Raw genomic sequence first — 12,726 nt, forward strand, 5'->3', positions numbered from 1 at the left:
AAAAACACATTTTAATACGGACATTCACCAAAGTGACTCCTACACATTCCTCACTGTGATGGAAGGCGAAATAAAGTTCAAGTCCCTTCCTTTTGTTCTTCCTCGGTCGGGGGCCTCAAGCCCCCCGTTCAAACTCCGTTCAATGGTGAACTCCTCTTGGTCTCCAGGCCTATAGTGCTGCACAAATCACTGCACCACATGCATCTATTTATTCATTTTTCACATGGTTCATATGCAGCTGGATATTAACTTGCTGACATGGAAAGAGATGCAGTGAGCATTCAATAGTTCAGACTTCTGTGCGAATTAAGGGACTGCTTGATGGGCTGAGGGTAATCGAGATTGGCTGATTGTCATTCTTTTGCAAGAACTGATGGAAGTTCTTATGGAAAAGCTGATGAATTGACTACGGGATGAGCTGGTGGGCTCGAGGATTGCTGGATGAGTGTTTTAGAAATATAGAAAATAGGTGCAGGAGGAGGCCATTTGGCACTTCGACCCAACACCGCCATTCATTGTGATCATGGCTGATCAGCCCCAATCGATAACCCATGCCTGCCTTCTCCCCATACCCATTGATTCCACTAGCCCCTAGAGGTCTATCTAACTCTCTCTTAAATCCACCCAGTGATTTGGCCTCCACTGCCCTCTGTGGCAGGGAATTCCACAAATTCACAACTCTCTGGGTGAAAAAGTTTGTTCTCACCTCAGTCTTAAATGGCCTCCCCTTTGTTCCAAGACTGTGGCCCCTGGTTCTGGACTCGCCCAACATTGGGAACATTTTTCCTGTATCTAGCTTGTTCAGTCCTTTTATTCATTTAGATGTTTCTATAAGATCCCCTTGCAGCTAACAAGAGGGTTTTATTGTCATGTAGAACAATTTTCCTGCATCTAGCTTGTCCCAGATAGAACAATTAAATTCTTACTTTCAGCAGCACAACAGAATCTGTAAACATAGTACACTGTAAACAATATGATAAGATCCCCCCTCATCCTTCTAAACTCCAGTGAATACAAGCCTAGTCTTTTAAATCTTTCCTCATGACAGTTCTGTTAGGTTATTTGATGGTTAGGACAGGTTTAGAGGGGTATGGGCCAAATGCAGGCATGTATCGCCATTTGCATTAGTTTTGTGCAGTTAACAAATCACAATTTCACACAATGTACATAAGACGGCAGTTATTTGACAAATACTCTGCAGTTCGGTGCAGGAGATCTTGTCGATGAGTATTCTGGACCCACTGTTGACATCTGAAATTACAGGAGATATCATTTAGGATTAACTAATAAGAAAAAAGATGATCATAACTACATGCCTGAACAATGGATGATATATCACTTAAATGCAATTGTTTTCAGTTGTGTGGAGATCTGTATGTTGAAGATGTATTTTGCCTCTAATATGTCAATTTACCTTAAATGTAGAAGAGCTTATTAAAATCTTCTTACAAAGACCATTAAGTATTTTCTTTCTATCCTCTTTTGGACCCAAGGCATAGCAGAGCTGCCAACTCTCACGAAGAGGTAAGGGAGGGAGAGAGGGAAGGGAGGGAGATCGAGAGAAGAGAGGGAGAGAGAGAGATCGAGAGAAGAGAGGGAGAGAGAGAGATCGAGAGAAAAGAGAGGGGAGACAGAAGAGAGGGAGAAGGGGGAGAGGGAGATGGGGAGAGGGAGATGGGGGAGAGGGAGAAGGGGAAAAGGGGGGAGAGGGAGAAGGGGGGAGAGGGAGAAGGGGGGAGAGGGAGAAGGGGGACAGGGAGATGGGGGAGAGGGAGAAGGGGGAGAGGGAGTGGAACGATAGCACATTATAACGCGCAGCCGTCCCATTCCGACCAAAGATTATAGAGCAGAGCTGCTCTCGTATCTTTGATTGCGGCCGCCGCCGCCTAACCCCCCGACCCACCATTGCACCCAAAGATGATAGAGCAGAGTTGTATAATATTTGAATGGGCGGGCTTGTGATCACGGCGGGCTTGTGATCTTTGCTTGTGATGTCTCGGCAATTCGAGGGATATAATAGGTAACAGCCGCCGCATTCTCGGACACGAATCTGAGCTCGAAAAATCTCGTGGCCACTGGGCCTAATGTGTCCGCGGGCCATATTTTGGAAATAAATCCCTTACAAGAACAAAACCTAAAATGTACAGAAGTGTTAAAACTGTCTTTATTATTATGGTAAGTAAAGATCTATTAAACATAAGTCTAATAACTTTCTAATGTACCGACAAACCCATTTCCCAATGGCTGTTGATGGGAGAACAGAAAATAACATTTTCACGACAGAATATCGACTGAAAATTATAATAATATATTCTTACCTTTCTTTTTTATTGGGGAACCTAAAGAATGACAGCTCTGGTCGTTTAGATTTACGATTAGAACAGTTGATAGCGGAGCAGTGAGATGTAGATTTAGCTGAGGACGCCATTACAGCCCAATAAATGCTTAACAATATGGCGTCGACGGTCACACACGTCATACTACGCGTTTTTCGAGGAGTGGTCTATCTTGTCCCTCTACGATCTTTGCCCAGAACTGAACACAATACTCTAAATGCAGCCTTACCGACTTCCTATACAACTGCAACCACCTCCCAACTTCTATACTCAATACTCTGACTGATGGCGAATGTGCCATAAGCCTTTTTGACCACCCTATCTATCTGCGACTGCACCTTCAAGCAACCATGCATCTGCACTCCTGGATCTCTCTGCTCTACAACACTCCCCAGAGCCCCAAGACACTGTGTCGGTCCTGCCTAGGTTAGACTTCCTAAAATGCAACACCTCACATTTCACTGTATTAAATTCCATCAACCATTCCTCCGCACACCAGGCCAAGCGACCCAGATCCTGCTGCAATCTTTCACAACCATCTTCACTATCTGCAATACAGCCCACTTTTGTATAATTTGCAAACTTACTAATCTTGCCCAGTATGTTCTCTTCCAAACCATTGATGTAGATGACAAAGTAACGGGCCCAGCACCGAACCCTGAGGCACACCACTATTCACAGGCTTCCAGTCCAAGATGCAACCTTCCACCATCACCCTCTGCTTCCCTTCAGGAAGCCAATGTTCTATCCATTCAGCTATCTCTCCTTGGATCCCATGCAATCTAACCTTTCAGAGCAGCCTGCCATGCAGAACCTTATCAAATGCCTGACTGAAGTCCATGTACACAACATCTACAGCTGTCCTCATCGACCTTTTGGTCACAACTTCAAAAAACTCAATCAGATTTGTGAGACACGACTTCCCACGTACAAAACCATGCTGACTATCCCTAATCAGCCCTTATTCGGCTCGATGTCTGTACATCTTACCCCTCAGAATACCCTCTAGTAACTTTCCAACTACAGATGTTAAGCTCAACGGTGTATAGTTCCCAACATTTTTCCTGCAGCCCTTCTTGAATAAAGGCACAACATCTGCCACCCTCCAGTCTTCCGGCACCTCTCCTGTATTTAAAGACGACTCGTAAATATCAACTAGGGCTCCCGCAATTTCCTCTCTCCACAATGTCCTTGGATATATCTAAACAGGCCCTGGAGATTTGTCTACCTCCATAAACGACAGTACCTTCAGCACCTCTTTGACCATAATACTGACTGTTCTCAAGACACTTCCATTGACTGCCGCAAGTTCCTCCATCCTACTGTCTTTCCCCTCGGTAAATACTGATGAGAAATACTCATTGAAGACCTTGTCCATCTCCTGTGGCTCCACACAAAGTGTTGAGGGGTCCCACTCTTTCTAGTTACCCTTTTCCCCTTATTTATATTACTAAAAGTAAGATCTTGACCGCTTTTGACTCACTGCGATGTGATTTCTGAGAGAACGCCACAACTTACGGCCGTAATTTTTGGCCACCTCGCTCAGAGTCCCCCCTCTGCCGGACTGGACTAGAGGATGTTTCCCATCGATGAAAAATCAAAGAGATATTAATGTTTTAAAAAATGTTGCCATTCTCTCTGCTGCCCCTGCTGGCGGCAGGGGGAGGGACTATAAAACATGGAAGTGTCGTGGCTCACTCAGTTTCTGCCAGACGGAGGAAGCGAGAGGGTCACGTCTCTCTGAGCTGCGAATAACACTGAACGCAAGTCTACTCCACGGTGAGTCCCCGAGATGTGGTTTTTAGCAAATGTATTTGTTGTTTGCAAAGTGTCTGCCCAATTAGGTTGGCTTTTTAAAGGGCTTTCAACAATGTGTTTTGTAGGCTTGCAAAGTGTTTTTGTCCAATTGGCTTGGCTTTTAAAGGGCTTGCTTGCAACAGGTTTCAGATAGACAAAGCGTGAATAAACATTTTATTAGATTAGGACTTTGTTTAATTTCAAAATTGGAGCTCATTCTGTGATTTTCACTTAATTGCAAGATGGTACCGATGACGTAATTTCCGGTTAGCGGCATGTTGGTGCTGAGTGCCTCATTTCCGGTTTGTGGCAAGAAGTAAGAGGGTGACGTCAAGATTCAAGAGAGCTCACTGCTCTGTCTATGGTGAGTGTGTTTGTTGGATGTTATTTAAAGCATGTTTTTGCTTCAGCAGCAGCAGCCTGTACAGGAGGCTTTAAACATTATTTACACACTGTATTCAACACGTTCTGAAGTTACTTGGCATTTTAGTATTGAGTGAGTGTGTGTGAGTGAATGAGTTTGTCTGAAGTGTGTGAATGAGTCTGTGCATGTGTGCGTATGTGTGTGCGTGTGTGAATGAGTCTGTGTGAATGAGTCTGTGCGTGTGCGTGAATGAGTGTGCGTGTGCGTGAATGAGTGTGCGTGTGCGTGTGTGTGTGTGTGTGCGTGTGTGTGTGTGTGTGGTGGAGGGTGTGTGTGATCAACAAATAGTACGAACTAGCGCAACAGAAAGCCCCCACCCCCCACCCCTCACTGGCCATGATATTGGAATTGGTGGAGAGGTGGAATATTGTGTTGGGTGACCAGCCCACCCGTGTGATGATGGGACCTAATGGGTCCCACATAGTCTAGTGTATTTATAAAATCTCTTGGGTTTGTCCTTAATGCTATCGGCCAGAGCTATCTCCTGACCCCTTTTTGCCCTTCTGATCTCCTTTTTTACTTTGCTCCTTAGTTCCCAAAACTCATCCAAGGATGCACTTGATCCCAGCTGCCTGTACATGTCCCATGTGTCCTTATTCTTGACCAATGCCACAATTTCGCCCATCAACCAAGCTTCCTTATATTTGCCTCCCTTACCCTTCAACTCTCAATATTCATGATTTTATACACCTCTATAAAAGTACTTTAAGCATTTTCTTCTTCAGCTTTCCAGCATATGTTGTTTAGTTTTGCTTTTGGCAATGCTGGAGGATTCTGGCCCATTGTCCATGATGTGTCATTCCTTAATCTAGACTCTATCTGGCTATCACTTGATTTAAGATAGACACAAAATACTGGAGTAACTCAGCAGGACAGGCAGCGTCTCTGGAGAGAAGGAATGGGTGACATTTCAGGTCGAGACCCTTCTTTAGACTGAGTCAGTGGAGAGGGAAACTAGAGATATGGAAAGGTAGAGTATATAATGTGTGAAAAGGACAGATCAAAGCAGCCGATTTTCAAGGAAATGTACAATGGTTCATTGATGGCTTAGGAGAAGGTGACAAGGCTTACATTCAGTAAAATTAATCAGGACAGTGAAACTAGTCGGAGAACTAGGATGGGGAGCGACGGACAGAGAGGAAGAGAGCAAGGGTTACTTGGAGAAATCAATTCTCATACCGCTGGGCTGTAAGCTGCCCAAGCAAAATATGAGGTGCTGTTCCTCCAATTTGCATTGGGCCTCACTCTGACAATGGAGGAGGCCCAGGACAGAAAGGTCAATGTGGGAATGGGAAGGGGAGTTAAAGTGTTTGGCAACCGGGAGATCGCATAGACCCAGGTAAACTGAGAGAAGGTGTTCAGTGTAACAATCGCCCAGTCTGTGCTTGGTCTCGCCGACATATAGGCAACTGCTTTGTAGGTTTAAACATCAGTCCGACATATTCACAAGGGAAACTGTGCAAGATTGCCTGTACTATGATTAACCCTGGCATATCCGAATTTGTTATCAATCAATCAATCAATCAATCAATCAGTTTTATTTGTCACATTGCACATAAAGTGCAAGTGAAATGAATTTGTCAGCAGCAGTACAATAATCAAGAACACACAAACACAATAAAAAATGTACACAAACATCCACCACAGTATTCATCACTGTGGTGGAAGGCACAGAAATTGGCCAGTCCTCCTCCATTTTCCCCCGTGGTCGGGACCTCAACCCTCCGCAGCCGTTGCTGTGGGCGTCCAGATGATAAAGGACAAGGAAAAGTCAAGGTAAGTCCAGGATCGTCTCTCCCCCGCAGCTTCAGGCTGGTGTAGGCCGCAGGCCTGCGGTCGAAGGCTTAAAATTTGCGCCGCAGCCAGAAGCACCGCAGACTGCTGGGCCGGCTGTCGAAGCTCCCCTCCAGGAGTGATGGTAAGTTCACGCCGGGCCCGCGGTAGAAGTTGGCCGCGGGCCGGCATTTGGAGCTTCTTCTTCCCCCCAGGTCCCCCACAAGGGATCGCGGTCTGCTAGCTGGAGCTCTGCAGACCGCGGCTTCAGGCTGCCGGCTGCCGCGGGCCAGCAAAACAGAGCGCTCCCCTCCAGCGAGCCCCAGCGACGGCTCGCCCACTCCACGCCAAGAGTCCACGCTGCGCCCGCGCTGAAGCCCCGGGCGCGGCTCCGGGAAAGGCCACACCGATCCTTGGTGTTAGGCCACGGGGGAGGCAACCTGGAAAAAGTCGCCTCTCCGTGGAGGAGGCGACCGAAGTGGTTTCCCCCTTACCCCCCCACACCACCCCCCCACACAAAACGCACCGAGAAACATCAAAAACATACTGTAAAGCACACTAAAAAAAACAAGAAAATTAGAAAAAAACGGACACGCTGCTGACAGGGCGCCGGCTTGCAGCGCCCCCACCGACCTAAACCTCTGTTATCTGTTTGATGTTTCATCGTTTTTTTTTTATTCTTAGTCTATTTCATGCAGCGGATAAGATACAGCTTCAGAGGGTCACGTCAGAGGGCAACGAGGAGTCAACCATTTACAGCACGAACGGTGAATACAGGGACATGAAAGTCTGTGGATGCTGGAAACTGGAGCAAAGCACAAACTGCTCATTGAGTGATACAGTGATGAAAATTTACCCCTCAGATTCCAATTAAATATTCCCCCCCCCCCCCCCGCCCCCCTTACCATAAACCTACGTCCTCTGGTTCTCATGTTGGAGTAAACCACAAAGTGCTGGAGTAACCCAGCAGGTCAGGCAGCATCTGTGGGAGGAATGAACTCTTCCAAACATTACAACTCACTATTTAACAGCTCTCAGTTTAAAGGTCTCAGTTTAATATCTCCTGCAAAGGATGGCATTTCCAACAGTGTAATACTGTAAAGGAATGAACTTCAGTTACTGGTTCACACCAAAGATAGACCCAAAAGGATGGAGAATTCAACGAGTCAGGCAGCATCTCTGGAGAAAATGGCGCCCACGGTGGCGCAGCGGCAGAGTTGCTGCCTTACAGCGAATGCAGCGCCGGAGACCCGGGTTCGATCCCGACTACGGATGCTGTTTGTATGTTCTCCCCGTGACCGCGTGTGTTTTCTCAGAAATCTTCAATTTCCTCCCACACTCCATAGGTTTGTATGTTAATTGGCTTGGTAAATATAAAAATTGTCTCTAGTGTGTTTGGGATAGTGTTAATGTAGGTATGTTACAACACTTACCTTCAGCGGCGCTCCAATTCTGCTACTGGCCGCGTGCGCGATTTTGGGGCCTATGAGTGGGAGCGGGGTTAAAACGCGTTTTTTTCCTACCTTGTCCTGGAATATATTTGGTTGGAGTGCAAGCTTTTGCTAAAGAATCGTTCCGACGGGCGTTCTGTTTTTATTTTGTTTTTATAATCGCCCGAAAATTTCAGCGCTGAAGTCATTTTAAAATCAGCTTCTAAAGCCGTCAACACCGACAACGGGGACGGATTTCAGGTATGGGGCAGGTAAAAGAAAGCCGTTTATTTTATGTATCCTTAAGATGCCTTTAATTCACATTTTAAGGTGCGAAACGGTGATTAAGTCCCCATCCGAACCGGCAGTATTTTTCCTGCCGATATGGGGTCTAAATTCACCGCAAACCGCAACATTCCAATTGATCGCGTTCCAGAAAAACCCACTCGCAAGATGATTTAAATGGCCATTAATTTACAGGTATTAAACATTAAATTCCTTCCATTTGGCTTATAAATCCATGACAATGAGATTTTAAAATTTTGTTATATTGTGAATTCTTGTGTGAATGTTATTTGAACACTTAGGCTATTTAAAAATGTTAATCTATTCTTAAGAAATCGATAGGTGTTTAGATCTAGTAATTGAATTTTGTAATTAGCTACAATTAGGTAACTAACTAATGATATGCTTTAATTTCAAGTCATCTAAGTAAGATTGTTTCATATTTGTTTCAGAATGCTTCAATCTATAATAACTGAAAATTTCATTGTGTGTGTGTGTGTGTCAGCAGTATGAATCCTGACTTCTCTAACTTCAAGTCACCTATAAAATCTTCCCCCTTTACTTTAAACCCACAGCCTCTGGTTCTCCATTCCCCTACTGGTCAAGAGACACTGTGCGACTACCCGATCTATTCCTCTCATGATTTTACACACCTCTATAAGATCAGCCCTCATCCTCCTGCGATCCAGGGAATAGAGTCCCAGCCTAGCCAACGTGTTCTTGGTTCCAAAACCTTTGGAGCTGTTACCCCTGCTAATGTTTCATTTGTATAAATAATGATTCACTCCACATCTATTTTTACACCCCGAGTCGCACACAATAATGTTGACGTTTGGTTGCTAGGGTACAGTTCTCTCAAATGATCGCTCACTAAATAAGAATGAGTTTCTGAAAGTCTTCATCGGGACTTGTCGACGAGATTTTTTTTCACAGTTATTGAGGTGCTTCTGGAAATCAAGTTTTAGCCAAACAATCCGTTTTTTGGTTTTAATTTAGAGATACAGCACGGAAACAGGACCTTCGGCCTACTGAGTCCGCACCGATCTGTGATCATCACACATTAACGCCATCCTACACACAATAGGGACAATTTACACTTATACCAAGCCAATTAACCTAAAAATCTGTACGTCTGGAGTGTGGGAAGAAACCGAACATCTCAAAAAAAACCCACACGGTGAATATACAACCTCCGTACGTAAAGACAGCACCCGTAGTCAGGACCGAACCCAGTGTAATTGCTGTAAGGCAGCAACTCTACTGCTGCGTCACCATACAATAATTAGTTTAAATTTATATTGTTGTACACAGTTATGACATCCCAAAGCATGTAATGGAGAGAAGCAGGTACGGGATACTGAGTTGGATGATCAGCCATGATCATATTGAATGGCGTTGCAGGCTCGAAGGGCCGAATGGCCTACTCCTGCACCTAATTTCTATGTTTCTATGTAACAAATATTTCTTAAATACCGATGTATTAAGATGCACACTGAATGGACACTGGTTGGGCAACGTTTTTTTGTTTCCTCTGGGTATTTGAGTACTCAGGAAATAACAATAAGGATATACTGATACTATACTGATTAATATTATGAAACATCCAGTTAGTGTGGCCTGCACCATTGCTATTGTTAGGACGTGGCAATATTTCAGATTGAGACTCGGAACCACGCAAGGTGCACGTAACACGACTGGTGAATCTGGGGACATTGCGGATGTTGGAATCTGGAGCAAAGAACAAACTGCTCAGAGTCATAGAGTGATACAGCGTGGAAACAGGCCCTTCGGCCCAACTTTCCCACATCGACCAACATGTCCCATCTACACTATTCCAACCTGCCTGTGTTTGGCCCATATCCTTCTAAACCTGTCCTATCCATGTACCTGTCTAAATGTTTCTTAAATGCTGAGATAGTCCCAGCCTCAACTACCTCCTCTGGCAGTTTGTTCCATACACCTACCCCGCTTTGTGTGAAAAAGTTACCCCTCAGATTCCTATTAAATCTTTCCCCTTCACCTTAAACCTATGCCCTCCGGTTCTCGTTTCCACTACTCTGGTCAAGAGACTGTGCATCTACCCGATCTATTCCTCTGGTGATTTCATACACCTCAATAAGATCATACCTGATCCCCCATCCCGGTGCTCTGGTTTTCTCCCATACTCCAAAAACGTACAAGTTCGTATGTTTATTGGCCTCGGTAAAAAATTGTATATTGTCTCTAGTGTGTAGGATAGTGCTAGTGTACAGAGTGATCGCTGGTCGTCGCAGACTCGTTGGACCGAAGGGCCCATTTTCAGCTGTATCTCTAAAGTCTAAAGTAAAGTGAGAATAATATACCAATACCATATTAAATGACTGTGAGGAAGTTGGCAGAAAGCAGGACCTCACAATCAACCTAAATTTCAGCTTAATGTTCAAGTCCTAAGCTCCGAAATATTGATATATTTTTTAACAGGGGTAGCACAGCAGTGCAGCGCTAGAGACCCGGGATCGATCCTGACTACGGGTGCTGTCGGTATGGAGTTTGCATGTTTTTCCCGTGACCTGCGTGGGTTTTTTCCAGGTGCTCCAGTTTCATCTCACACTCCAAAGATGCACAGGTTTGCAGGTTAATTGGCTTGGTATGAATGTAAAATTGTCCCTAGTGTGTGTAGGGTAGTGTCAATGTGCGGGTCGGCACTGACTCGTTGGGCCGAAGGGCCGGTTTCCGGGCTGTATCTCTGAACTAAACTAAACTTAACAATGTGTCATATAATGTGTTAGTACTTTCATACGGTGGAACATGGTAGGTGAATCTACTCCAGTGTTTTGAAGAGTGTATGAATAGACAATAGACAATAGGTGCAGGAGTAGGCCATTCGACCCTTCGAGCCAACACCACCATTCAATGTGATCATGGCTGATCATCCACAATCAGTACCCCGTTCCAGCCTTCTCCCCATATCTCCTGACTCCGCTATCTTTAAGAGATGGCAATATACGAAATGGCAAACAAGTTGGCCTTGTCTGGACCATATTGACTAATTTTCTCATTTTGTCTCCATTTCCCACCTTTTCTGTAAGCCTGCATCTGTAGAAGGGCTTGAAGACGTCCAAATCGTCTTCTATCCATGTCTTCCAGGGATGCCTGGCCCGCCGAGATACTTCAGCAGTTTGTGTTTTTTTTGTTGTAAATCCAGCATCTGCGGTTCCTTGTTTCGGTTTTGGTTAGAGATACAGCGTGGAAAAAACCCACGCGGTCATTGGGAGAACGTGCTGGAGGGACACAGCAGGTCAGGCAGCATCTGTGGAGGGAATGTACAGGCGCTGTTTCAAATAGGGCCCTTCGACAAACTCCAATCAGTGGATAAATGTTCAACTAAGCCACCGGGGACCTAAAGATATGGAAATGTGGTCGCTTCCCTTGTTTAGATCTCAGTTGCACTTAGCAACATAAACCTTGATAAACAGCAGCTGGTCTGTAATCCCCATTGCCGACGTTCTGTGCCAGATATCAGTCAAACAGCATGCGTGGGAAGGAACTGCAGATGCTGGTTTACACCGAAGATAGGCACAAAATGCTGGAGAAACTCTAGCTTCCCACTTGTTCCATACACCCACCACCTTTTGTGTGAAAATGTTACCCCTCATATTCCCGTTAAATCTTCTCTTCCTCACCTTAAACCTGTGTCCTCTGATTCTCGATTCCCCTACTCTGGGCAAGAGACTGTGTGTGTCTACCTCATTTATTCCTCTCATGATTTTGTACACGTGTTTAATTTATTCCACCTCCTCCCCTGCATTAGCAGTGAAACTGGGGTGAAACTGATGACCCTGAGACCCTGACTCCCAGTACTGAAGAAGGGTCTCCACCCAAAACGCCACCAATTCCTTTTTCTCCAGAGATGCTGCCTGACCCGCTGAGTAACTCCAGCATTTCGTGCCTACCATCAGTCAAACAGCCCTTTGTCCACGATTTTCTGACGATTCCCTAACAATTTTGCATGTGAGCCATTCATGAAAAAGTGTATTTTAGAAGAGGTTCTGGCTGCCATTATCACAGGTTGGTCCTGCAAGCCGAGCCGAGCGGAGCCAGAACTGCGACTGGTCGGGTTATCGCACCCCAAATTATTACAGGTATAACACGATAATCAAGTCCCATGGTCTTTCAGTTTAGTTTAGAGATACAGCACGGAAACAGGCCCTTCGGCCCACCGTGTCTGCGCCATCCAGCGGTACCCGTACACTACACACTAGGGACGATTTACATCTGTACCAATCCAATTAACCTACAAACCTGTATGTCTTTGGAGTGTTAGAGGAAACGGTAGCACCCGGGGAAAACCCACACAGGTCACGGGGAGAACGTACAAACGCCGTACAGACAGCACCCGTAGTCAGGATTGAACCCAGGCCGCTGGCCTGTAAGGCAGCAACTCTACCGCTGCGCCGTTATTAACCGTCTCAGCCACCAGGCGGTCCAGCATTTCACATCTCCCGTCACTGCCTTTCGACTGTTGTCCTTGTGTTAAATATTTCTATATTGACATTCTACTGCTTCTTAATCGTTCTCGTACACAACGAGATTCATCAATCAAAAAACAAACCGCTGGAAGGATTCAACAAACTGGGCAGCATCTGCGGGGTGAAAGGAAATGCGGATGTTTCCGGTCAAGACCCTGCACAGTTCGTGCCCC

At 45.5% G+C, this 12,726-nt stretch overlaps 1 long non-coding RNA gene across 1 annotated transcript; it reads right to left on the reverse strand.

Annotated features, from left to right (window-relative positions):
- Window positions 1-227: 227 nt before the first annotated feature.
- Window positions 228-3,583, reverse strand: LOC129707650 (uncharacterized). Its single transcript, XR_008725215.1, has 2 exons — window positions 2,319-3,583; window positions 228-1,251 (listed from the first exon to the last, which is right to left on the reverse strand). It is a non-coding gene; the product is annotated as an uncharacterized LOC129707650 (long non-coding RNA).
- Window positions 3,584-12,726: the final 9,143 nt, after the last annotated feature.

Source organism: Leucoraja erinacea, chromosome 22 (assembly GCF_028641065.1).
Source record: "Leucoraja erinacea ecotype New England chromosome 22, Leri_hhj_1, whole genome shotgun sequence".
NCBI lineage: Eukaryota > Metazoa > Chordata > Chondrichthyes > Rajiformes > Rajidae > Leucoraja > Leucoraja erinaceus.